Here is a 25815-nt window from a genome sequence, read left to right as displayed (position 1 = left end):
AGAAGCACTGGACGTCTCTCACATTCATAGGCACTGGCCACTCCTGGACAGCCAACACCTTTCTCTCCGCCATTCTGAACCCTCTCGGGTTAAGGATCACTCCCAAAAACTCCACCTCATCCACATCAAACTCACACTTGCTTAATTTACAGTACAAGCTGTTTTCCTGTAACCTCTGCAAGATCAAGAGTACATGGCTAACATGTTGGGCTGCGGACTCAGAGTATATTAACAAGTCATCTATATAAATGACAACAAAGTGGTCCAGGTACTCTTTCATGATGTCATTCAAAAAGAATTGGAATGCTGCCAGGGCATTGCAAAGCCCAAATTGCATTACCAAGTACTCATAAAGTCCAAAACAAGTCTTAAAAGCCATTTTCCACTCATCACCCGCCCTGATACGGACCAGGTGGTAGGCTCCTCTCAGGTCCTAGCGAGTGTAAATAACAGCCCTCCGAACCTGACCCAACAGAACGGGGATGAGTGGAAGCGGGTATCGATTACGGATGGTAACCTTGTTAAACTGCCTATAATCTATGCACACCCGTAATTCCCCATTCACTTTCGAAATGAAAAAAAGCGGCGATGCTGCAGGAGAGTGTGAGGGACGAATGAACCCTATCGAACAGAAGTGCTCCAGATATTGCTTCAAATGAGCTGTTTCTGAAACTGACAGGGCATACACCCTACACGAAGGTACCACTGCCCCATCTACCAAATGAATCCGGCAATCGTACTCTCTATGCGGAGGAAAATTTTCGGCCATTACCTCACTAAACACATCAAGATACCTTGTGTATGCCTGAGGCAACTCAACCACTTTTTCCGCAGCTGTAGCAGCCGTAAAAACTTGGGCCAGGGAGAACACATGAGACATAGGAGACTGCAAACAATGACACTTACACCACGGGACTCAAAACCAACAGATTTGTTCCTCCAATCTATGGAAGGGTTATGTTGCCACAACCAGGGCATTCCTAAAATCACCTCATACTGAGGTACCTCAATGATTTTCAACACTAGCTTTTCCCTGTGATTGTTTGTCTTCCCTGGCAAAACAAGTTCCAGTTCCTTGGCATGAGCGGTAATAGGGCCTGACTCCAACGGCGTGCCATCCACTGCCAATACTGCCTCGGGTTAATGATTCGGCACTCTCACTAACCCTAACCTGTCCACTAGACCTTAGTCAATAAAATTCCCGGTAGCACCGGAATCGATCATAGTCAACACTGGATAACTATCATGTGTAGTGTATAGCCACATGGATAACACTATTTGTGTTTCCGTCTTCTTACATGTGGACTCCTCCAATGAAGGAATCTTCCACTCCTGGGGAGACTGTATTTCTGTCTGTTCTTTCCTGTTTTCTTGCAGACATACAGGGTTATCAATAGCCTTCATTACTGCTATTTTTTTACCAGGAACAAAAGGATTGCTCTTCTTAGGTCTCATTGTACATTCCCTAACATAATGCCCCTTTTTGCCGCAGTACATGCAGAGACCCTGAGCCCGTCTGCTTTCCCTCTCTGCCTTAGTCAAAGGAGGTCTAACGGCCCCTATCTCCATAGGCTCAGGACCCACATCTTTCGTCCCTGCGCATCCCGCCGTATCCAAACCCCCTCCTACACTGTCACCCTTTTTGCGCTCTCCTCCTCTTTCTGACATGCGATGATCTAACCGCAAAGTGAGGTTTATTAAAGCCGTACAAGTGGTGGGCTGGGGATTAATCTGCGCCAAAACATTCTTAATATCTTCATTCAGACCCTGATAGTATAGGGCCATTCTCTTTTCTTCGGGCCAAGATGTTTCCGCTACCAACCTATTAAAAGCAGTCATGTATGTAACAAGTTCCTTTTTGCCCTGTCACAACACCAAAAGCTCTCTATCTGCACTAAGCGTAGTAGCTCGCCTATCAAAGACTCTTTCAAATTCTCTACGAAAATCGTCCCAATCCGTCAACAACGGATCATCATTACGCACCAAAGGCACCGCCCAACTAGCTGCATCCACAGTCAAGTATGATATAGCAAAAGTCACTCTGGATATATTAGTAGGGAATGAGGCTGGTCGGCATGAAAAATGTAACGCTATCTGCGTTAAAAAGGTTTGAATCTTATTAGGGTCACCAGCATAACGTTCTGGACTAGCTAATGGTATAGGAGGTGACACTGTGACTTGTATAGGGGAACCACTAACAGTTGCATCAAAAGGATTTCTCACTTGCCTATCCAGACGTTCTCTCAACGCAGCCGTTTCCGCCCTTGAAGCCTCTAACTCTTGTTGCACTAAGCCTAAAGCATGTAGCACATCCTCCACGGTGGCCATCAATCAAACACCCCCGACCGGGAGGAAGATAATACTTTGGTACGTGATTCTGTCACGACCACGCTTCCTCAGGATCAGGTGATGCTTAAAAGGGGTCCAACTCCAGATTGCCATATACTCTGACTGTATATATTACACAGAGCATAAAGGAAATTAGGCGAGGGAAAGGTAAGGAAGGGTCTGGAACAGGAAAGGGAGGCTGAAACAAGAAAAGAAGAAAACACACAAAGGTAAGTACAAGAAATCACTAACTATACTCATTCAATTCTCGCTAGAACAACACCTACCACCTTGACTAACTGTGGATTGCTCTCCTCCTTTTTCTTGGCAGGTATCAGATAAAAGCCTCTATACCCTAGCATCCAATTCTGTAACACATAAACCAAAGGAAGTGTTCAAACCTGAGGTTCTCACAACAAGCACCAGCATTCACCTCTCTCCAGAACCATGCATACCTTCCAGCCTTCCCTTATTAACGAAAAAGATCCCTTTGTCAACTCATCAAAAAATAAAAGGGGAAAAATAGTTCCTGTAGAAATCCAAAAGTCTAATGACAGTCTTGCACAACTAATTCAATCCGTGAAAGAAAAGCTAAGTCTTTTGTCTCCTTACTTCGAATCATCGAGTTCCACATTAAGTGTTCCAATTACAACAATAGCCAGGTTCTTTATCTAGGGATTTGATTATCTGGAAAATGTAACTAAACTAACAGCGCGTCTAAGCCGAGAACGCTGTTACTCACGATGTACTGAAATACCATAAATCCTTCCACAGAATTGTCAAAACGCTGGGACTCCGATTTCTTCACCGAAAGGTGTCAGATGAAAAGCCCTTCGCTGTTTCCTCTGTTGCCCAATCAAAGGAAACAGTTCCGCGATGTGCGTTCGGCAGCCGCCTGAACGCGTGTCTCCGTAGAAAGAACAAACAAACAGTCTCTCTCGTTTCAGGAGGAAACACGGGCGAGTCCGAGAAAGCGCTCGGCAGCCGCCTAACGCCAGAAGTCAATCAAAAAGGCAACAGCACTTTTCGTGTACCATCCGAGGCACGACGCTTCCCAGCAGGAAACAGAAACGTTCAGCAGCTGCTGAACGTTAACAGGATATTCACAAACAAGTTCAGAAACCAGTCTCAGAATTGGGTAGCAAAATCACGTACAGCTTGCAGCCCGGAAATGGCCACCTAAATAACTGCCCAACTCCTCCCAGTCGCTAGGCATTATGGGACATGTAGTCAAAGAAGCGCTATGGTTAGGTTATGCACATCTGAACAAAGTATTCATGTAGGCGCTTCATGTGGACCAAGGCGGATCAGGACAAAGAGCGCGAATAACAAATGAAAACAGCTGTAGCCCATTAATTTCCGCCAATGATAGCCGGAGTCTTAAGGTTTAAATAAATAGACTGGAGCATTTCAGGAATCTAGGTGTTTTTCCGTAAAGACGACCCGTGCAAAGAAGGGGGACCTAACCCTGACATCAGCGCTTGGATTTCTGAGGTAAGGAGGTTGCGTTTTAGCCTCAAGCGCCGAGTAAATAGGTGGATAATAGAAATAGCAATAGAGGGAATTATGTCTATTTTATCTTTTTTGCCCTAGAATATACCAAGTCTAATCTGGAGGTACAGGACCTAAAATCACATTGGGGATTGCATCGCTAAGGGAGGACTAACAATATCTTTTTAAATGTAAGTATCATTTCCTCAAAAGGATAGCGCCCTCAAAATAACATTGAGCACATATCAGTAAACAGCACCCCATGTTGTCTAAAACTATCTCTTAGAACCACGAAACAGGGGTCAAAATTTGTTGAATCTCTACCGAGCCTCCGTATGTAATCTGTTAAGGTGAACAAGACGGGGGAATAAAAGCGCAAGTGAAAGAAGGTACGTTTAAGGTACGTTTAAAAACACATCATCCAATACAATTATTCAAGTTATTTCAATATTGTGAAGCAGAGAATAAAATTAAAAAACTCTTTACCTTAGAGACATGAGATAGAAAAATAATTGCTGCATCACTTCCAAAGTTGCCATTTATAACTGCACTGCACGAGGCAAAGGAGAAGACTGTAAATATAACGTATGTGAAATGAGTTATGCTAAAGACACAATAAATTACTACAAATAAATTGAGCCTTTCAAACAAGTGTGACGTAAAAGCATTTAATATCCCACTCTGTAGATCAAACTATAGAGATAAGGAGTAAGAAAGGGACGTGTTTCAATTGACGATCAATAGATGTGTAAAGCAACCAAAGAATACTAAGATTTTAAGGTAACTCCTGATGAAATAATAGCATAGGAGAAACAGATTTCAAATAAAGAATGGCGAACTAATATCAGCACATTTCATTACAGAAATTATCCTGATGATCAAAATGGAAAGATATGAAAGGTGAAACAAGTATAATACAAATGAATAATATTATATAAGGTAAATAAATGAAATCACCGAAACCTACAAGATTGAACCCGATAAAATGATCCCTTTAATGGGAGGGGGGAGGTGGCTAATACACATGCAGATATGTGCACCCCCAAAAAATGACCTAATGTTAAGAGCGTAGGGAGTACCAAGAGCCCATATATGAGACATGAAAATTGGATTCCAATAATAGAATGAATGGATAACAATGTGACATTAATGAGATTGATACAAATTGGATCAGACTACTTATAAATTTTGCAAAATTTGTATACAAATGATGAAGGTCTAGTATTAAAAAGAGAATGGCAATGTACTGGATAGGTTAATATGTTCTTTCTTCACACAATATTTATATAAATATCTTTACCTGCAGGATCCCTTTGAAAGTGGCTACCATCCAGTGCCTGTTACAGGAGAGACGTATCAAATTTGTCTTGAAAAAGATGGTCTATTAAAAATAAACGCAAGTCAGAGAGAAATTCCCTTTGGGCGAATTTACAAAAGTACATAGGTACTCACAAACATTAAACTACCAACACCTCACATATCACAAGGAAGCAATGTAAACAGGTGAAAATAACAATATATGTGAAAACACTCTGGCAAAAATAAAGTATAAAACAATTTATTAAACATACATTAGATTAATTAAGAGCTAAAAATTGGGAAACACATATAGGACGGTACAATAATCAATAAAAACAACATTCCAATAAAAAGGAGTTCACAGGGAAAAAGGATTAAACCCAAACAAAAAACATTAATTTTGAATTTCTCCTTAATTTATAGTCCCAGATTAGCTCCTAGGGCGTCGACGCGTTTCGGCGGTACAGTCAATCTAATCCGCCTTCATCAGGACAGTGTATAAATAATGTTTCCCAAACATTTTTCTTAGAGTTCAGTGAAAACACGCATATAATTCTCAGTCAATGTCGGAAACGCATCCAGCTAAATGTCTGGAAGGGAAAGTTAACACGGCTGCATCATAGGCACGCGGTAATTATACTTTAGGTTCAAACTTCCGCTTCTTATAAGAGCGTTTTCAGAAGTCGGTAGCCGTGCACAGAAGGGTTCAAAGTTCCGATCCCAGGATACTCGTTACCCGAGGAAAATCCCTCTCTGTTGGCCCTTCTGTATCTCGTTCTTGTGCGTCCCGCGTGTGAATCCACTCGTCTTCCTGGCTTATGCCAGGAAGACTTGCGTCATTTGTGGAACCCTATCCCTTTGCTTTCGGGGTCCCTCTCTCTTTTATTAGAGAGGCTATTAAAAATAAAACCATCGAAACACGTCGACGCCCAGATTTACACAATCAAGGGATAGAGCTTTTTCTGTAGACACGATATTCTGAGTGTGTCTAGGAGTAGTTTCTTAAAAATTAGGTGCCCTGATGTGTTCATATATGACAAATAGGAATTGTCTGTTGTTTGTCTCTCTCCTTTTTCTTTGATCATACAATTTTTAGAAACAATTTTTATGATCTGTTTTTAATGTTGTCTGATGAATTATAGATAAAAATGTGATAATAATGTACACATTTTTAATGCAATTGTAATGTACTGTTTTTAAATTTGTCATACTTCAAATGTGTTTTAATCATAAAAAATAAAGACATCTATAGAATCTACTGATTGTGTATTATCTTATGCTAGTGATCATTTCTCATACATGGGCTAGTACGGGTGTAAAGTATATACTGATTGATTTGTTTAAATAGTGCCACCAAGGGATCTCTTCCTTTTTTCAAAGCTGTATTTAAGACCATTCATGACATACAGCCTTTGTCTCCTAACATGTTGTGAGTGATTGTGGCTCTCTGCTTTTGTCCCTCAAGTTTGTTGTTTTTTTCCCACTTAGTTTGCACAAAGTAGATTTTCAATTTGGCAATCCTTCCCCCCTGGTGCTGTTTTTGTTGGCTGCTCTCTCACTTGTCTCCTAGCTCAACCTCAGGGTTTTGCAGAGGCATCCTGGGCCCGCATCCTGGGTTCCCGGTTTGCTGAAGGGCCAACACAGCAACAGCCAATGTAAAAATCGGTAGGCCTCTTGGAACACTAATAAATAGTATGAGCTCATCCAGTCTGTATTGTATTCTCGACTTACCTCCTGTCCTCTGTCACACTTACAGCCAGTTTCGAGAGCTCCTGCCCTTCCATTGCTGAGATAGGGTTGTGCCACTCTTTCACTAAGGTAATTCCATTTTCAAGAGTGTTGGTCTCTCTTGCTGTTTGTCTCTCCCTGTCGTTCTCTCATTCACCTTTCTTGCTTGCCCCTTATTCCTAATATAGTTAGCAAATACATCTTGCCCAACTATGTACCCATTCAGAGATGGCAGGAGCTTTCAGCTGGACGAAACCTCCAGAACATGACAGTGTGCAACGTTTTGTTTACTTGCCTGCTGTGGATCACAATTCCAATGATCACTATAATTCCAATTCTAAGGAGGAGTCATTGGAATTATAGTGATCATTAGAATTGTGTGGTGTCACATCAGAGCTAGGAAAATTTGTTTTCAAGCCTTAGGTGTTTTACCTTGACTACCTCCGAGTGGTTCGCCCAGAATTCTTGGGTGGACACTAGTGAGAATCAAATTCTAGGGTTACTGTGTAATATATTATTTGGTTTTTGTGGGTGTATATAATGTTGTGGTATATGTCATTTTCTGTCTCCTTCATTGATTAGGCGCCATTGTTTATGTTTGTTGTAAATATACTGTGATGTCTTAATTAAGAATAAAAATAATTGTGGAGAGGGTAATTAAATGTGCCCTACTCATTATTATTATAATCAACATGTGCATTAGTTCGTAATGATGCTTTCCCTCGGTGTCCAGTCAGAACGGTTCGTAAGGTAGTATGGTCAGTTACACAATGCATCTATTTCTGATTCTCACAGTCTGCACTCTCATCATTCAAAATGATACAGTCCTTTAGTACAATTGGTCCCATGTGAACCTTTGTACCGAAGCTAAAGACGTATTGTGAGTTTCAGCACAGAAACAAAAGCTGTTGTATTTCTATCTAGGACCCTAATTTGATATTCCCGATTCATGCCCTTATGTGGTTATAACAAATAGTATCCTTATAAAGGCATAGGAATCATATCTATATTTAGTAATAGCCCATGCAGTCCAAAACACGGCAAGGCTACTCCCATAGACTCCTAGAAACCACAACGCGTTCTTTAAACAAACCAAGCCTCTAGCAGCCCAGGAATTCCCCCTGCTTTTGTTTTGATTTGCACAAGAACTCCTGGAGTCCAGAAAGAACTGTTAGTTCTTGGTGACGTCTTATGTCCAACCTTACGTCAAAACCGGCACCTTTCACGTATAAATATACCAACGTTGCCTTAAGCAAACACACGGTGGTGGGGAGCAGAGCGACATTCTACTTGCCCGGGAGCACAGCTGCTGCTAGAGCCAAAGGAAAATGACCCCCCCTTTGACGCACTGAGAGAGACGCTGTCTTTTTCTCCAGCCGAGGAAATCCAGCTCCGGTGTTCCCAAGTCACCCTCACAGGTTGCTGGGAGATCGAGTCCTGAGAAGCGAGATACAAGACCTCCTTCATTCTATAACCAAGGTACGAAGCTGATTAAAACCTTAGAGAGAATTCTTGATTCCGATACTTGGCAAAAACCTAACTTAACTTACAACTGCAACTTACTTACTCCTTCCCACGTATTAGGCTTAGGTCAGGTACACCGGGGTAGCCGTATCTTAGAAGCACCAGTTGAGTTTGTTTGTCAATGTTTTTATGTATGTATATATTTTATCCTTTTTAAAGTATCATATGGCTAAGAAACCATATCAATGCTTTTACAGTATTATTTCATAATACTACTTTTACTGTACGCACTTTACTTTATAATAAGTATTGCAATTGGGGCAATACATTTCTCTTGCAAGAGAAAGAAGACTGCTCAATAAAATAACACTTTTTATTGGAAACGCCCGTCTCTCTATTTCTCTGCACTCTGGTGAAATTAAGCATGCACGATTGACTGAGTGAAATAGCTGTCTATTGTTTTCACACGACTCTAGAGATACACTCTTTATTGTGAGGGAGCAAATTTGTCATGTTTATGCGGTTGTCAGAAACTAATCCCTTCTTGTCTAAATTAGGACGGTTAACCCTTTCCTGAACATTCGAGAAAGTTTCTAGTGACCTCTGATCTAGCTGGTAAAACTAATTAAGTCTAACATGGTCAGTAGAGACTTAGATGACCTCAGTCCTACGTCTACACTGCTGTTTATGTTATTCCAATGCGCAGAGCCTATTGGGAATATAGGAACTACACTACATGGCGCCCAACGTTTGGTAAGGCGATAATCTAACGCAAGACACTAGAGTAACTCAGTCGTGCTTTTCACACAGACCCCTTTCTCCAGTAAAAACTCCAATAGACGTCTGGAGTGGGTGAAAGATTAATATCGCCGGAACTTAGTAGGATGAGAATCCCATGTATTAGTTCTTGGTTTAGTCAATGTTAAAGGATACAGTGTTCCAAAATATTGTGTACCTAATCTTTGTTTCCTTGAAACTTGATCAGCAACAAAAAAACATCAGTAAAATGGGGGAAAGTGAAGAAGAAAGAGATAGAGAAGCATTAGCAGCTCAACTCCTAGCGGATGACACAACCATCCAAGAAAATGACCCGAGTGCTATAATCATTCCGGTCAATATAAGAAGAACTATGGGGCATATTACCAACAACTAGCGATAATTTTTGTCTCTAACTTGTTTAGAGACAAAAATTATCGCCGCACATCGGCGATTTTTATCGCAGATAAACCTTGCTATTAGCAAGGTTTATCGCAAATGCGATAAAAAACGGCCATAATGCATGAATATCGCTGAAAAGTCAGCGATATTCATGCATTATCGAGCAAATGCTCTTAGCCATGTTATCCACCTCCCATTGGATAACATGGCTAAGAACTGCTCAGGGCAGGTGTTAGTTTTTGGAGATATTTGCGCTTAGCGCGAATATCTCCAAAAGTTGGTAATAGGAGATAGCGATGTTAGGGACTGTTTCCAGTAGCTAACATCTTGGCACACCCACTTTGCATGTCATTAGTGATAAATATCACTGACATGCAAAGCGGGGCCCAAGATGGTCGCTATCTCCTATTAGCTGTCACTAACTGGTGTTAGCGACAGCTTGGTAATAGGGAGATATTTTTATCTCCGCTTTCTTGGCTTTTAAAGCCAAAAAAGCGGAGATAAACCCCCTTGATAATTTGCCCCTATAACTCTTAAGCTCTTAAACTTATAGAGAATGGACTATCACCAAGAGGTGGTACGGTCATATTCGTGATAGAGGCACATGAATATCGGCAGACAGAGGTGTTCTATTCATGGATACATTTTCCAGCAGCACACGCTGTGACAAAAGATTTCCACTATTACAAAATAGAGGAACCTCTGGATATTTACAACCCTTTTGAGGATGTTGAAATCCCACTAACTTACCAAGAGCACCTGCTCTGGTTCAATGGCGCCCTAAAACATCAAATTCACATCACCAGGCACGGTCCACTAGGTAGACCAGGAGCCACGTGGCCGGTTCTAGCCAGCTACACACCACACCCAGACATTGATAAAATGTCGGACGGGAAGTTTTAGCTCAACTAAAACTATTAATTAAAATACATAGACAATTGGTCCAATATGTCATGCGGACTGCAACAGTCCAACCAGCAATTAACATCCCACAACTGACCCCTCATCAGGGGAATACAAACAAAATTACACCACAGAACATACAATCATGTCTTGGTAAAACACCCATAAAACGGGAACAAATCCCATTCTGGTTAGCTCAAAAAATAACTCAAATAGAGGCAGTATTTCCTAATACAACACCTCATGAAAAACACAGAATTCTGACTATCTGCCTCCCAATGGGGGTCGCACCACATGTGGAAGACTGTGACACCTGGGGCACTGTCTTTGCTTCCATCTACACAAAAACACATGGTGTTCCGTCTATGGCGGTCATACCAGATGTACTAAGACAAATTCAGAACGAATACGGTCCAGAACCCGCTTTAACTCTGGGTATGAAATTACTAACAAATTTTAAGCAGGTCTCGGCTATATTATTAGCCAACATAAAAGGAGAAGCAGCATGTGTGGCAATCCGCCAAAAATTCAAGGAGACAGATATAACAGACCAACCATTTGAACTTGCCAGAATCATAGAAAAATCCTATGAAGAACTAGGAAGAGATAGTTTGGGTGGGAAACCAATAAAACCCCAACTAACTGAAAATCCTGAAAAAACATTTAATAAAAATAATTTAAATACTCCAAAAAAGAGTTGGGATGGTAATAAACAATCCACTCCCATGGAAAAACGATTCCAGTCCAGAGGAAGGTCTCCTCAACGGAGAGAACGATCTCCTGGCTGAGGAGGCAAGTCTCCCCAAAGGGAACCCTCTAGAAAAGATACAGCCTTAGAGACAGGGATAAATTGAGAAAACCTGATAGATATCAAGGTATTGATACACGTCCCTCTCGATCTTTTCAGACTTCCTCAGAGAAATCGGAAAGAAGAGGATGGTCAGAACACAAGGAAGAGCACGTCAAGTCCAAAGACAAAGAACCTGCTCATCAAAGCAAAAAATCACAATTTCCCAGAAAGAAGGTAGCAAGTATTAAAATTAAACATGCCGAGAATTCTGAGGACAGAACTGAAAAACGGAGAGTGTGCCCAGACAATGCTAGACAGCGCAGCAGAAGTGACCATAGCTCTCAAGATCCTGATGAATCTTATGGAGACAGTGGACACGTGGAAACTGCAGACACACGAGTTAGCGTGCCCCATAAACTATATGAAATAACATTACGTATAGAGGGAGATAAAACTAGGAAAATAAAAGGTCTCTTTTGGGAGAATCTTTCTAAAGGCTATGACATCCTGTTAGCTGAAAAAGACTGGCCATCAGAGTTTGTCAGGGAGTGCCCTCATGGCGAAGAAATGATTATGCCTGCCTTCTCAAATCATGTCCCAATTCATAAAAAATACACATTCGCAAGAAAATGGGCAGTGTGAAGGACTGGGTTCTTTAAGACCCAGCGGTGCCAGGGCACAACACCTGAAACCTTCGTGGGCAACCTGCTCCGGCGTACGAATCACAGAGACACGGGACACTTCCTTCGGCGTCAAAGATTCAAGGTTTATTTGCTGCAGGGAACACAGATATCACGACAAGTACAACTCGTGCAACTTGGGGAGACTGCTTCAAATTGGTTCTGTGGATCGCTCCTTTTATACAGTTTTTACCCATAGGACAACATGACACACAAAGGTTTACAACCCGGTTCCCACCATTATCCCCCAGAGGGGTCGTTTTGGTTACTTTGAAACACACAAAGTCCGGAACATAAGTGCGGAAACATTTGGTGGTTCCCAACTGTAAAAACCATCTTCCCAACATTAGTGCATTCCAATCGGCAGTAACATCAGATCGAAATAGGAACAAAGACAGGTGCAAAGGAAGACGGAGACAGTGGGGAGATCGGAAAGGGTGTAAAAGGGGAGGTATCGGGAAACACGAGATACAGGCATCAAAGGGACGTGCCTAATGAGATGCACGGCTGAGACAATAAGTCCGGGCGGCAAGATGAGCCTCGAGCGGCACCATCTGCTTTACAGTAACATCCCCCTCGTCATAAAGACACTTACAAAGAACACGTGTCTTCCGCAAATATCTTGGGGGTCCCAGGGTCGCGAAACGGACAGCGTCCGTTCGCTGGCTACTTGAGGGCAAGAGACAAAATGGATGCCGTATCTAAGATGGAACCCGTGGGTACAGATGAAAAACCCACCTAATAAACGAACGGTTTAAGTTAGCACAGTGAAACTGCGCACACTTACTAAACTCGTCATTTGCGGTTCATAGATACCAGACTCGACCATATTCGTGCGAGTCAAAAACACCACTTACAATTGTCACGGAACCTCAGACGCTCCTTTTGCCCTCATGTAGGCAAGCACTAGTCGGAATCATATTCGATATTCATCAGACCATCCAGATGTTGCTGTAGCATAGCTCTGTCCAACCGAGTCCCTTTGGTAACAGGTGGCTGTCTCATACACGTTGTAGCACAGAGACCACATAAGGCAGGACCACACTGTACACAAAGGCAACACATGAACAGGAACACCACAACGACTCCAATGATCATCAGAATCTTCCAACCCCAAGTCGACATCAGGCCCAAAAACCACCCAAGTAGCGTCCAATCCCCTACATCCACGTGTATGGATTCGGAGATCTTATGCAACCTCGAGATGGCTTGATAGACAGTAGGAGCATTATCTGGAATGAAAATGCAGCAGCTCGAATGGATCACCTTACATACCCCACCTCGATCTGCTAAGATGACATCTAAAACCATACGGTTTTGTAACGTCATAAGTCTCTCCGCCTGAAGTTCAGTGGTGATATTACCAAGGGCACTGGCAGTAATATTAGCTGTCGTTTCTACCACTCGAGTCAACTGTCTCAGGTTCCTACTATTGATCATAGGTCCCCAAAACGGGAGGAAACCCTTGAAAAAGTCTCCTGCCTCTTGACCGGCAGTATCCTCTTCGCTAATTACGCCTCGCACAACTCTAGTCTTATGATAATCGGCATCTACAGTGAACGTCGGGGGCAACAGATTTGCAATGAAACATGAGCCCATGAAGTCAGCGGGCAACCATGCGTATGCACGATCATAACAGATAAAGTATGTACCCTTGGCAGCCAGAAACACAGGGGACGAGACCATCGGCAGAATGTAATTTTCAGTGCAAGCACTTGCTCCAAGTCGGGCTTGCGATCTTCGGCCACGACCCATAAGACAAAAATTACCAGTGTGGGGTACGACCCATATCGGAGGTGAGCTTTTAAGCTGCTTTTCGCTGGTGAACACACTATATTCACCTCTACTTAGGACCCTATAGGCTTGTACCTCTTCCTCGGGAATAAGCGAGGGATCATAGATATCGCTATCTAAATCCTCTATTGCTATCGACAAAGGTTTTTGATACGAAGTAGGACCAGAGTAGGGGGAACGTGGTTCTCGAATGGGGTGGAAACCCAGTGCGCTTCGAAACATTGTCTGAAATGCTCGAGCTGACCCTTGGGAACTATACGGTAACACCAGATATGGAATCCCCTTATCCGTAGTATGTGGCATCAACCCACACACCCAACAATTAGTAGTGTTAACCACTAACTGATGCTGATGAAGGAGCTGAATAAAGGAATTGTTGCGGAATTCTACACGTCTAGCCTGTTCGTGTTCCGGTAACATATGAAAAGAATGAGGAGAAACAGTGGAGGTAAGTTTAGGGTCAGGAGTAGGAGTAGGTGTAGCAGAAGGTAAGAAGTAAGACATCGTGTAATACACTCCACCCGCCAATAGTGCAGAAGCAGTCAAAAACAATACAAACAGTTGGAATATAAAACATTTGGTACGACTGAGTTGCTGCAACCTGAATCTATGTGCCTGCGCTCCTTCCAAATCATTCAGCTTTGAGAATGCCATTCCCTACGACCGTCCGCAACGTTTCTTGACGCACTTCGTTCTGTGTAGCAATAGTCAATCCCTAGGAGTTCCCAGGAACCGACGGCCTTTAACCTAGCGTCAAGACCTACTATCCAGAAGGAAGTACGCGCGCGGCCCTACGGCCTTTAATGCACAATATGTATATATGCAAAAACAAAGTCTCTCAGCTGTAAAAGCAAAAGTATAAGGAATGAAGCTCAATATATATATATACAAGAATAATTACAGTAATACGAAAGTTCAAAACTGATCACGGAAAACGGGATAATGCAGTTGTCAATACAGTAATGCAAGATCTTTTATTTGTCCTTAGTGTGAGATCGCAAAAAGTATCGGGTTTTCCCAGGACGTGTCTGCTCGTCAAACAAAGGATCCGTTGAAGGGACAGCGTCCTGCTGATCAGTTGAGTGTTCTGGTCTTGAGTCTTTTGATGCTAATTGTTCGACAGTGTCTCTCTGCTGCGCTGAGGATTCTCCAACAGGCTGTGCGTCGCTAAAAGGTACAAACGCCAGCAATCCTTCGGTTTCAGTTGATGCAATGCCTTTCCTCACCCACGAGTCTGCTGGGAACGGGATGGGGACTTTCTTTGTGTGGGTGGCGTGCACCCAATTCTTCCGCCCCTCGAGACGAACAGCAGTCCTCGTGGCAAGGAGAACTTGATAGGGTCCAGTAAACCTCGGGTCCAGGTTATTCTTGCGTGAAAAGTTGCGCGTCACCACCCAATCTCCGGGCTGGAGCTGGTGGCCTGGACCCTCCGTCCGCGTCGGCAATGCGTCGTAAACCTGTTGGTGAATTAACCTCAGTTTAGCAGTCAAGTCATGTAGATAATCGATCAACATTGGGTACTCAAGATCAGAAAACATTCCTGGCCTAGGAACCCCCCACACATTTGCAGGACGACCGAACACTATTTCATAGGGGCTAAGCCCTACTCGGGAGTGTACAGTCGCCCTAGTTGACAGTAATGCCAAAGGTAAAGCGTCAGGCCACGAAAGACCAGTCGTAGCCTGAATCTTTGCTAACTTTAGTTTAAGGGTGCCGTTATACCCTTCAACCAAACCAGCTGACTGGGGATGATTGGCGCTGTGGAATTTCTGATTAATTCCAAGGCCCTTACACACACTCTTCATTACACTACCAACAAACTCACTTCCGTTGTCTGACCACACGACTCTAGGCATTCCATACCGAGGAAAATATTCCTTCAGCAGGATTTTCGCAGTAGACAAAGCAGTATTGTCTTTGAGAGGATAGGCCTCGATCCATCGGGAGAATGCGCAAACCACAACTAAGACGTATTTCAGGTTATTGCATCTCTCCATATGGATGAAGTCCAATTGAATCACCTCAAAGGGGCATGAAGGAGGAGCAAAACTGCCAGGAGGAGTTGGGGTTCCTTTGCCAGGATTGTACATCATGCACACCATACAATTCCTCACCAGACGTTCAGCACATTTCGTGATACCATCATTCTTCCACACAGGAAACAGCAATTTACAAATACCTTTCGCGCTAATATGTGCTAACCCATGTGCCATTGTCACAACGGCCAGCACATACGCATCCGGTAACATCCATCTTTTCTGATCAGACAAATCAATCCAACAACCATTCGCATCCAACTTTCCCGTACTTTCTTTCCACTTCGTCTTTTCAGCCTCGGTGGCCTCATTCTGAATTGTTTTCACACTCTCGATAGTGTCTTCACACATGCTCGATTCTGTAGGCCACCTAACCGAACTCGTCACATACATTCGAGTGCTAAGGTTCCGGGCAGTCTCCTTAGCAATCTCATCCGCAAACGCATTACCACGACCAACATCATCCGTGACCTTACGATGCGCACTACATTTAACAATCGCAACTTGCTTAGGCAACGTCAGTGCATCCAAAAGATCATTCACAAGCTGGCCATGCTGAATCTTCGTACCATGCGACGTCAAGAAACCTCTCTCTCTCCACAATCGTCCAAAACTGTGAGCGACGCCAAATGCGTATTGGCTATCGGTAAACACATTCACACGTTTCCCTTTTGCTAACACACATGCTCTAGTAAGAGCGATCAGCTCTGCAGCTTGGGCAGAATTCTGATTCAATCTTGCAGTCTCAACAACAGTGTTCAACGTTACCACGGCATAAGCAGTAGTCACATCGCCATTCGGCAATTTAAAACATGACCCATCCACATACAATGTACCGTCCGGATCTTCCAATGGGGTGTTTTTAAGGTCCACTCGACCTTTTGTTTCCTCTTCAGTCCTCAAATAGCAATCATGTTCTGCTACTTCATCTGACTCTGTGCTAATTGGTAACAAAGTTGCCGGGTTCAGGACATTACAACGTTTTATTTGAATGTGGCTTGCCAACAGCGTCAACTCGTACCCAGACAACCTCGCACTCGTCAAGTGCTGAGTTTTCGTTCGATTCAAAAGAGTATCGACTGCATGCGGAACCATCACCGTAAGCATATTATCCATGACCAGTCCTGCTGATTGTCGGATGGAGACCGCGGCTGCCGCTGTTGCTCGTAAACAACTCGGCAATGCCCTAGCTACCGGGTCCAAGGTCGAGGAAAAATATGCACATGGACGTTGCTTACCACCAAAAGGTTGCGTTAAGACACTCAACGCACAACCTTCTCTCTCGTGAACATATAATGTAAACGGCTTGCTATAGTCAGGAGTACCCAACACAGGAGCCGAACACAATGAATCACGCAGTTCAGAAAAACTTTTCTGACATTCTTCCGTCCATGGTAAAGGAGTCGATACATCCTTGCACGTAAGAGCCACTAATGGTTTCGCTAGCAATGAAAAATTTGGAATCCATTGCCTGCAGTACGACGTGATACCTAAAAAGGCACGCACATCTCTTTGGGTTGTTGGCACAGTCATGCGTGCAATTGCTGCAATTCTCTCCGGGGTCAACCTCCTTCCCTCCTTTGACAATAAGTGACCTAGATAGGTTACTTCTTGACAACAATATTGGAGTTTAGTAGGTGACACCTTGTGATTTAACTCACAGAGATGTTGCAGCAACGACACCGTAGCAATTTTGCAAATGTCCTTAGTATCTGCAGCTACCAATAGGTCGTCGACGTATTGGATTAAGGCCGCACCAGCCGGCAACCTAAACGCATCCAGTTGACCCTTCAAGGCTTGACTGTAAATCGATGGACTTTCACAGTAGCCCTGAGGAGCGCGTTTGAACCGGAAGCTGCGTCCACCAAGAGAGAAACCGAAAAGGTCTCTGCTCTCCTCGGCAATCGGGATGCTGAAAAACGCATTTTTCAAGTCAATCACCGAAAACCACGATGCAGAAGCTGGAATCAGAGTCAGTAGCGCCGTGATGTCAGGCACAACGGGGAATTGAGGAACCACAATTTTATTCACCTCCCGTAAATCGATAACAAAGCGATAAACAGGCGGTTTTGAAGGATCTGTACGTTTTAGAATGGGCAGTACAGGGCTGTTGCACACGTTTCCCCTAGTCTCTTCAATGACATCCTTCTCGATCAGATCATAAATGATCGCTAACAGTGCTCGTTCACCATCAAGGGAGATACGATATTGGGGAATACGTGGCAATCGCACATTAGATTTCAACTGAACAACATATGGCGAGATATCAAGTAGGCCCACATCATTTGGACCCGTTGCCCACAAAGACGCAGGAAGAGAACTCAATTCCGGTGGGAGCTTATCGAGGGACAAGTACATGGGAGAGACAACCCTCTCTCCTAACGTAAGCTTTACACCCGCAGGAGAACAATACAAAGTCGCATACAAACGTTTAAGCAAATCCAGGCCCAAAAGATTTTCACCACAACCCGTAGTCAAAATCAACGGAGCTTCTAGCTCACGTGGCCCAATTTTAAGAAACAAAGGGCGCGAAACTGGATTGCTAACGGGGGCGCCAGAGAATCCAACGGAAACATTTGTTAAGCCAGACAAAGGTGCGCCAGGGAGTTTCGAATGCTTAATGGAACTTTTCGCTGCACCAGTGTCCAACAGAAAAGGCTCAACGACGCCCGATGTAGAAACTGCGACGTAAGGCCCTCTCTGATCAACCGGAACTGATACCACTCCCTCTCCTTGTCTGTGGCTGTCCTAGTAATTACTATCGTCAGTTCCCTGATCGACGTAATAATCGTCTACATTGTACTGCGCAGATCGTCCTTGCGATGATCCACGTTGATGGAAACAATTATCGGAATTTGATGAATTATCTGAGCGATCGTTTTGAGCTCCACGACCTCTACCACGTGGTGCCTGCTGCGAACCACCACGACCTCCTCTAGATGAGTTACCATTGTTACGTTCATTCAAAACAGGACAATTAAATTTAATGTGACCCTCTTGTCTACAATAAGCACATTGATTGTACCCTAACGAGGATCTTTGGGAAGAGGAGTCATTACGAGTTTGAGATCTGTTTGATTGCGGCTGCGATCTATTCTGTTGCGAATTATTCTGATTTGAACGTGGAGGATACGCTTGCTGAAGCAACACTTTAGTTTTGAGCTCTTTCGTCTTTTTATCAGCACGGTCGTTCTCTTCTTTCTCTCTATTCTCATAATATTGTGCCGTAGCCAATATCTGAGCTGAAGTAGAAACGGCCCATGCACTTTCCGAATTCCTCAATTTATTACTCAAATCGGGCAGTAAGTTTGAAACAAATTTATCCACGAACAACCTTTGACCGCCCTCAGTACCCATATCCTGTCCACTATGGTCAATGAATGCCTCCTCGAACCTCGTAAAGAAGTCGGAAACACTCTCATCTTTCTTCTGCTTACAAGCTGACAATTTGTCCCAATTTACCTTCATAGCTGGCATAAGAGTTTTCATTAACGTAATAATTCTTTGAGGAAGGTCAAGAATCAACTGATCGGGTTTTGTAGCAGCCATTTGTCCGGCATCTGCCGCTACAATGGCAGCCCAAGCACCACCTAATTCATTCGGATGGTTTTCATGGCGAATCTTAGCCCATACCGGTTGCGGGACGACATTGCCGAACAACATATCGATATCGGCAAGATTCATTACCGTAGCATCTACGAGCTGCGATAATTCCTTGTAATACCCTGTAGGATTTTTACGTGGGTCAGGCAAAGATTGCTTCACCTGTAACACTTCCGAGCGTTTCCATGGGAGATGTATCCATATTCTCTGGAAGTGCGCCAATACCGGGGGTTGAGCATTAGGATTAGCTGGTATCCAAACCGGTGGAACTTCACGCATAGGGAATTGACCAGACTCATCTGGCAGTCTTTCGACGTCCTCAACAAACAAAGCTTGAGGTATAGGAGCGGGACGAAAAGACAGCAACCGCTCGACAGCACGTCGAACGTTGGCATCCACTATCAGCCCATTTGCGAACTGAAGTTGAAGATCAGACAAAGCGGCGAGCACCTCGTCAGGCGCATCGGTCGCTATTTGATCATAAAGGAACTTACACATTTCATTAAACACATATCTCTGGGTTGGTACATTGAATTGGCAAAACGTATCGAGGACGACACGGGGTGGACACCTAAGAGGATTTACCATCCAACCCATCGCCATATTATATAACGCAACGCGTTCCCTATTACCAGGAAGCTGACTATGTCTCTGAGGACCATCGGAACCAGCGGACCCATGGACAGGTCCGAGCGAATGAAAGAAGCTAGCCGCAAGGGGAGAATTGCGACTACGAGTAGAGGGAGAAGTATAAGACACAGGATTAACAAGAGACGGAGTAGAGACAGTAGCAACAGCAGGAGTTAACAAAACAGGAGCAGTAGCGGGAGCAGGAGTATGTGGAAGCGGAGGAGCCGTAGGGATAGCAACAGACAAAGGAGCAGGAACAGTCGGAAGGGCAGGTGCAGGTTGAGGAACAGGCGGAGGAGGAATAGGCGGAAGAACAGGTACAGCAGGGACCACAGGAGCTGCGGTACCCTGTACGTACGGAGGTGGTGACTTCATAAGATAGGACATTAAAGGATCCTCAACTGGCTCTTCCTTCTTTTCTGACTCCGTAGGCAAAACGGGATAACATTTATCTACGGTCATACGCTGTAATCTGTCAAACACTTCCTTATCCTTAACCTCCTTATCATGCTGGAACTGCTCTGCTTTCTTCACTATGGTAGCAACATTATCTTGCTGATTACGTTTAGTCTGTCTGATGTCTTTCTGTCGGGCTTCTTTACGCCACAACCGAAAGGCATCAAACATGGCCGGCCTTGACTTTCTTTCAAACAATTTAATCTCTAGATTATCTAAGATCGGGGCCTCGAAGCTACCATGAGGTGGCCAACGAAGGTCACCATCCTTTTTCGTGTATTTAATCCAATAATCGTTAAAGGTAATTGGGCCTAGCCCATGCTTACTATAGAGCTCATAAGTGGGAGTTCCAACCGGAGGTATCGGACACGAGTCCTCCAGTCGGGAATCCATACCACAAGGTCTGAAACAACTAAACAAAGTACTGCGACCAGGCATCTTGCACACTAGCCGAGTTTCACAAACTTCAAGGGTTACGGGATTTACCAAGTCCCAGCAAAGGACAAAACCCTCGGTTTTTGGCGGCTGCAGTCGTCAAATAACACAACAAAGCACGCTGGCAAAAGTGTCACCGACAAAAACACTCACACAGCGTAAACAACAAAAACACTCGCTAAAGTGTCAACAACCAAGAACTCTGGGAGCGACCCACAAATACTTAACTCAAAGATCGATGGCGTCACCAGGAAGGCCCGTCAATCGTCTCGCTATACCAAGGTCTACGCCAGGCGCCAAAACAGGTCTACAGTCAGGGCAGCAGTCCGTCGCAGCCGTCAGGAGGCGGGAATCTTCGCGGGAAAAGTCTTCGGGCCACTTATTTCGACAACAGGATCGATGAAGCGGAGTGCACCTTCCCTCGGAGATTTCACACGAAGTTCCTCACGATCGTCGGGCTTGGACCGGTACCACTGATGCAGCCCCACGTTGGGCGCCAACTGAAGGACTGGGTTCTTTAAGACCCAGCGGTGCCAGGGCACAACACCTGAAACCTTCGTGGGCAACCTGCTCCGGCGTACGAATCACAGAGACACGGGACACTTCCTTCGGCGTCAAAGATTCAAGGTTTATTTGCTGCAGGGAACACAGATATCACGACAAGTACAACTCGTGCAACTTGGGGAGACTGCTTCAAATTGGTTCTGTGGATCGCTCCTTTTATACAGTTTTTACCCATAGGACAACATGACACACAAAGGTTTACAACCCGGTTCCCACCATTATCCCCCAGAGGGGTCGTTTTGGTTACTTTGAAACACACAAAGTCCGGAACATAAGTGCGGAAACATTTGGTGGTTCCCAACTGTAAAAACCATCTTCCCAACATTAGTGCATTCCAATCGGCAGTAAAATCAGATCGAAATAGGAACAAAGACAGGTGCAAAGGAAGACGGAGACAGTGGGGAGATCGGAAAGGGTGTAAAAGGGGAGGTATCGGGAAACACGAGATACAGGCATCAAAGGGACGTGCCTAATGAGATGCACGGCTGAGACAATAAGTCCGGGCGGCAAGATGAGCCTCGAGCGGCACCATCTGCTTTACAGTAACATCCCCCTCGTCATAAAGACACTTACAAAGAACACGTGTCTTCCGCAAATATCTTGGGGGTCCCAGGGTCGCGAAACGGACAGCGTCCGTTCGCTGGCTACTTGAGGGCAAGAGACAAAATGGATGCCGTATCTAAGATGGAACCCGTGGGTACAGATGAAAAACCCACCTAATAAACGAACGGTTTAAGTTAGCACAGTGAAACTGCGCACACTTACTAAACTCGTCATTTGCGGTTCATAGATACCAGACTCGACCATATTCGTGCGAGTCAAAAACACCACTTACAATTGTCACGGAACCTCAAGTGGACCAAGCCCCTGCAATATACAAAAATCATGTAGGATAGGATAAGCTCTCTACCCCCACAAAATCCAGTTAAAACATCAACCTACTGCACAAAGGCAGTACCCAGTTAAACAAGAAGCTAAAAAGCAAGTCAGGGAGATCTTAGATCAACTTGAATATCAAGAGGTGATTGAAACATGCACCTCACAAATGAACAATCCTTTGTTTCCTGTCTCCAAGCCAGACGATTCATATCGCCTAGTTTTGGACTACAGATATTTAAACTCCAGCTGCAAAAAATTCTCACAGTGCAGCACTAATGAACAACATTGTGCGCAAAAAATATAAAACGACATTAGATATCTCCAATGGATTCTTCTGTCAAAACATTGCACCTGAAAGCAGGTATTTGACCGCTTTCTCAATAATGGGGTCGCAAAAACAATTTTGCCGACTCCCACAGGGATTCAAGAATAGCCCAGGATTATTCTCAGCAAGGGTAACAGAGTTACTACAAATATATCTTACAGACAATGACCTGGAGACTCACTTAAAAAGAGTGAACACCATAATACTTGGATTCGCATCAGAGGGTTACAAATTCAACTTTAAAAAGTCAAAAATTGCCCATCTACTCGTCCTATTTTTAGGATATGAATTATCAAGTGAAGGCAAAAGCCTGGCAGACAACTTCCTAGAGAAGTGCGCAGTACTCCAAGCACCAACAACACTGAAAAATGTACAATCAATACTAGGCTTCCTGAATTTCAGTAGAACATACATTCTAAATTATGCAGAGAGGGTTAAACCTCTCTATAAATTGAAAAAACCTGATTTCAAACCAATACATTGGACTCAGAATCAAACAGAAATGTTAAGATCATTACAAACAGACATGTTAGCTAAAACAAAATTACAAACTCGAAAAAAACGTACGCAACCTTGTAATCCAAGTCATCCCAGGAAGATGCGGATTCACATACCTGACATCTAATGAGGGAGAAACGGTACCTATAGCTTACAAATCACATTTGTACACTCAAGCTGAAATGAAATTCAGTTCTACAGGAAAAATTCTGACAGCGGTTCAAACTGCTGTAGCAAGAGAAAGAGCCCTAGCCCAAGGCAAGAGAATAACGGTTCATTCAGCAGAATCAGCCCTTGAGGCATTAACAAGTCCACGCAATCTGAATCCAGTGGCTTTAAATCCAAAATGGATACAATGGGAAAATGCTCTTGCTGCAGAAGACTTGAAATACTATTTTCACCCGAAAATGAAAAAAATAGATGATCTAGAATACAAACAAGAATATCCTCTGCCAATCGAAATTCTGCCTCTCGAACAATATACCTGTGTAATCTATATGGACATATTTGCACACCATTACGATGTAGAGAACAAATCCTACAATGCAGCGTGCGCGATTGTTAAAGATCGCTGGCGCTCTGGTAAATTCAAACCAATGATTACCAAAACTGAATCACTCAGAAACTGTTCAGCTCAGCAAGCTGAAATAAGATCTTTAAAGATGGTGCTTGAAAATGCCGATCGCGAATTCCCCACACTAACAGTGTGCGATTCGCATTACTGCATCAAGTCGTACAACAGTGACATGCAGACATGGAGCAAAAACGGTTACAAAGATGACACAGGTGCCACAATACAGCATAAAAAGCTTTGGGAACAAGTAGTTCTTTTACAGAAAGAACTACAAAAGACTCACGTGATACATACACTGAGTCATCAACGTGATGGTGTTCACTTTGCAGGGAATTCATTGGCTAACAGAGCCACAGCGGAAGCGGCTCAACCGGCTTCCGTAGCCAAAAAAAAGCGTTCTAAAAAACACATAGATGGAGACACCATGCTGGCGGTAAAAGCATCATTAAAAGGCGATTATGCAGCATTACCTCTCAACTATCCACTCAGTAATACATACATAATTGATGCAAACTCCGTTCCTTTTGCTCAAATCCCTGGAGTGGGGTTAGATAGAGTAATTCCAAACACGAACCGGAGAGTTTTCTTGATTGAAGACGCACACATGGGACTGGGTCGGAGGCACCAAGAGATCTTGAAATCTCTAATAGAATTACAATCAGAATACTGGTGGCAGGGGATGAGCTTGCAAATTTACAAATTTGCAATGGATTGTCCAGAGTGCAACAGAGATCGCAGTTGTGAACCGGACCAGACTATTGCCAGGACACCTTTATTAGAAAGCATCAGGCGATCTATACGCAGAAATCCAGCCGGAGAAATGCGTCCCCATAATTATTAGGAAAAAATTCACTTGAAAATGTAGACCCCAGTGCACGGCTGACGCCAGAACTGTTATAAAAGATTTGCGAGTATTTATCGGCACATTCGCAATTGGCATGCTACATTCTGCCCAGAGTCCTGCGTTTAGCTCTCAAGCTTACAAAGAGGCCATGACCAGCATGGGCAGTGCATTGCGGTTCTCTTCTTCCTTCCATCCTGAGGGAAATGCGGTAGCGGAAAGAAAAAACTGTGACATAAAGCAATCTATAAAGGGGAGGGTATTAGGTTCGGGTGATGGGTGGGTCAAACATTTAATAAGTGTCCAACGTAGTCTTAATAACATGCCAAGAAATTCTCTAGGAGGTATCAGTCCGTATGAACTTTTGTTTGGTACTAGAATGATTATCCAGGATTTGGATTGTCAAACTTCAGTGGTAGAAGAAAAAACTTTTGATATCAGAGATCGTTTGGCTGTTTTACAGGACTTGAATGAAACAAGAAAGAGTCTAAGTAACATAAAGTTTACGCCAACAACCACTGAAGTAACCACCTGTCCCAGCCAGACCAGTCTGGATTCCAAAGATTGGGGATCTGGTCAGAGAAAAGATCGCGGTGAAGAAGGAATTTGGGCCTTCTTACAGAAAAGCAGTACCTGTCTTAGCTGTCAGCGGAACAAGATCAGTAGTACTACCGCCACTTGCTGGTAAAAAGGAAAACAGAATTGTTTCCATCGACCTGGTGAAACCACAAACATATGGCCGATAATAAATAGCAGGCCCAGTGGACTACCAAGAAATAGCAGAAGACCAAACTTTGCTACAATCCAAGAGGTTCAAACTGATAGACTAATCACATTCGATAAACCTGCAGTAAATAAAAAAGGACTATGCAACAAAGCCATGGAACTTGTGCCTCTTGACACCCAAATTGCAACAATTCATAATGATACACCAATCTACAACGATGTAGCCTCAGACTGTACAAATGTAACAAAAGAAAATGCAAAGATCAATGGAAATCCGTAAGCAATCCCACCAATTGACAGAACTGCATCTGGCTATTTTATCAACTTTGATGACTTTTCCGATGATCCAAGTGAACATGGAGACAAGCCAGCAACAAAAACTTTTAAAGAAAAAATGACCGAGCTTTTTCACCAACTAAAAGAAGCATATCTGATTTCACCATGGTTTGAATTTTGGACTGTGTTAGGTGTACTTTTCCTCCTGCTTTGGCTCATCATGGTTTTATGCTTGGGTAAATTCATTGATGGAAAATATACTACAATGGACACAGCAAGTCAGATCATCAACTTGGTCCTAAAGTCTCACAGATCCTCTCACATCGAGTAAAGAGAA

This window comes from Lissotriton vulgaris, chromosome 2_1 (genome assembly GCF_964263255.1).
Source record: "Lissotriton vulgaris chromosome 2_1, aLisVul1.2, whole genome shotgun sequence".
Classification (NCBI taxonomy): Eukaryota; Metazoa; Chordata; class Amphibia; order Caudata; family Salamandridae; genus Lissotriton; species Lissotriton vulgaris.
The sequence above is the reverse complement of the archived record's forward strand: the minus strand, read 5'-3'. Positions refer to the sequence as shown.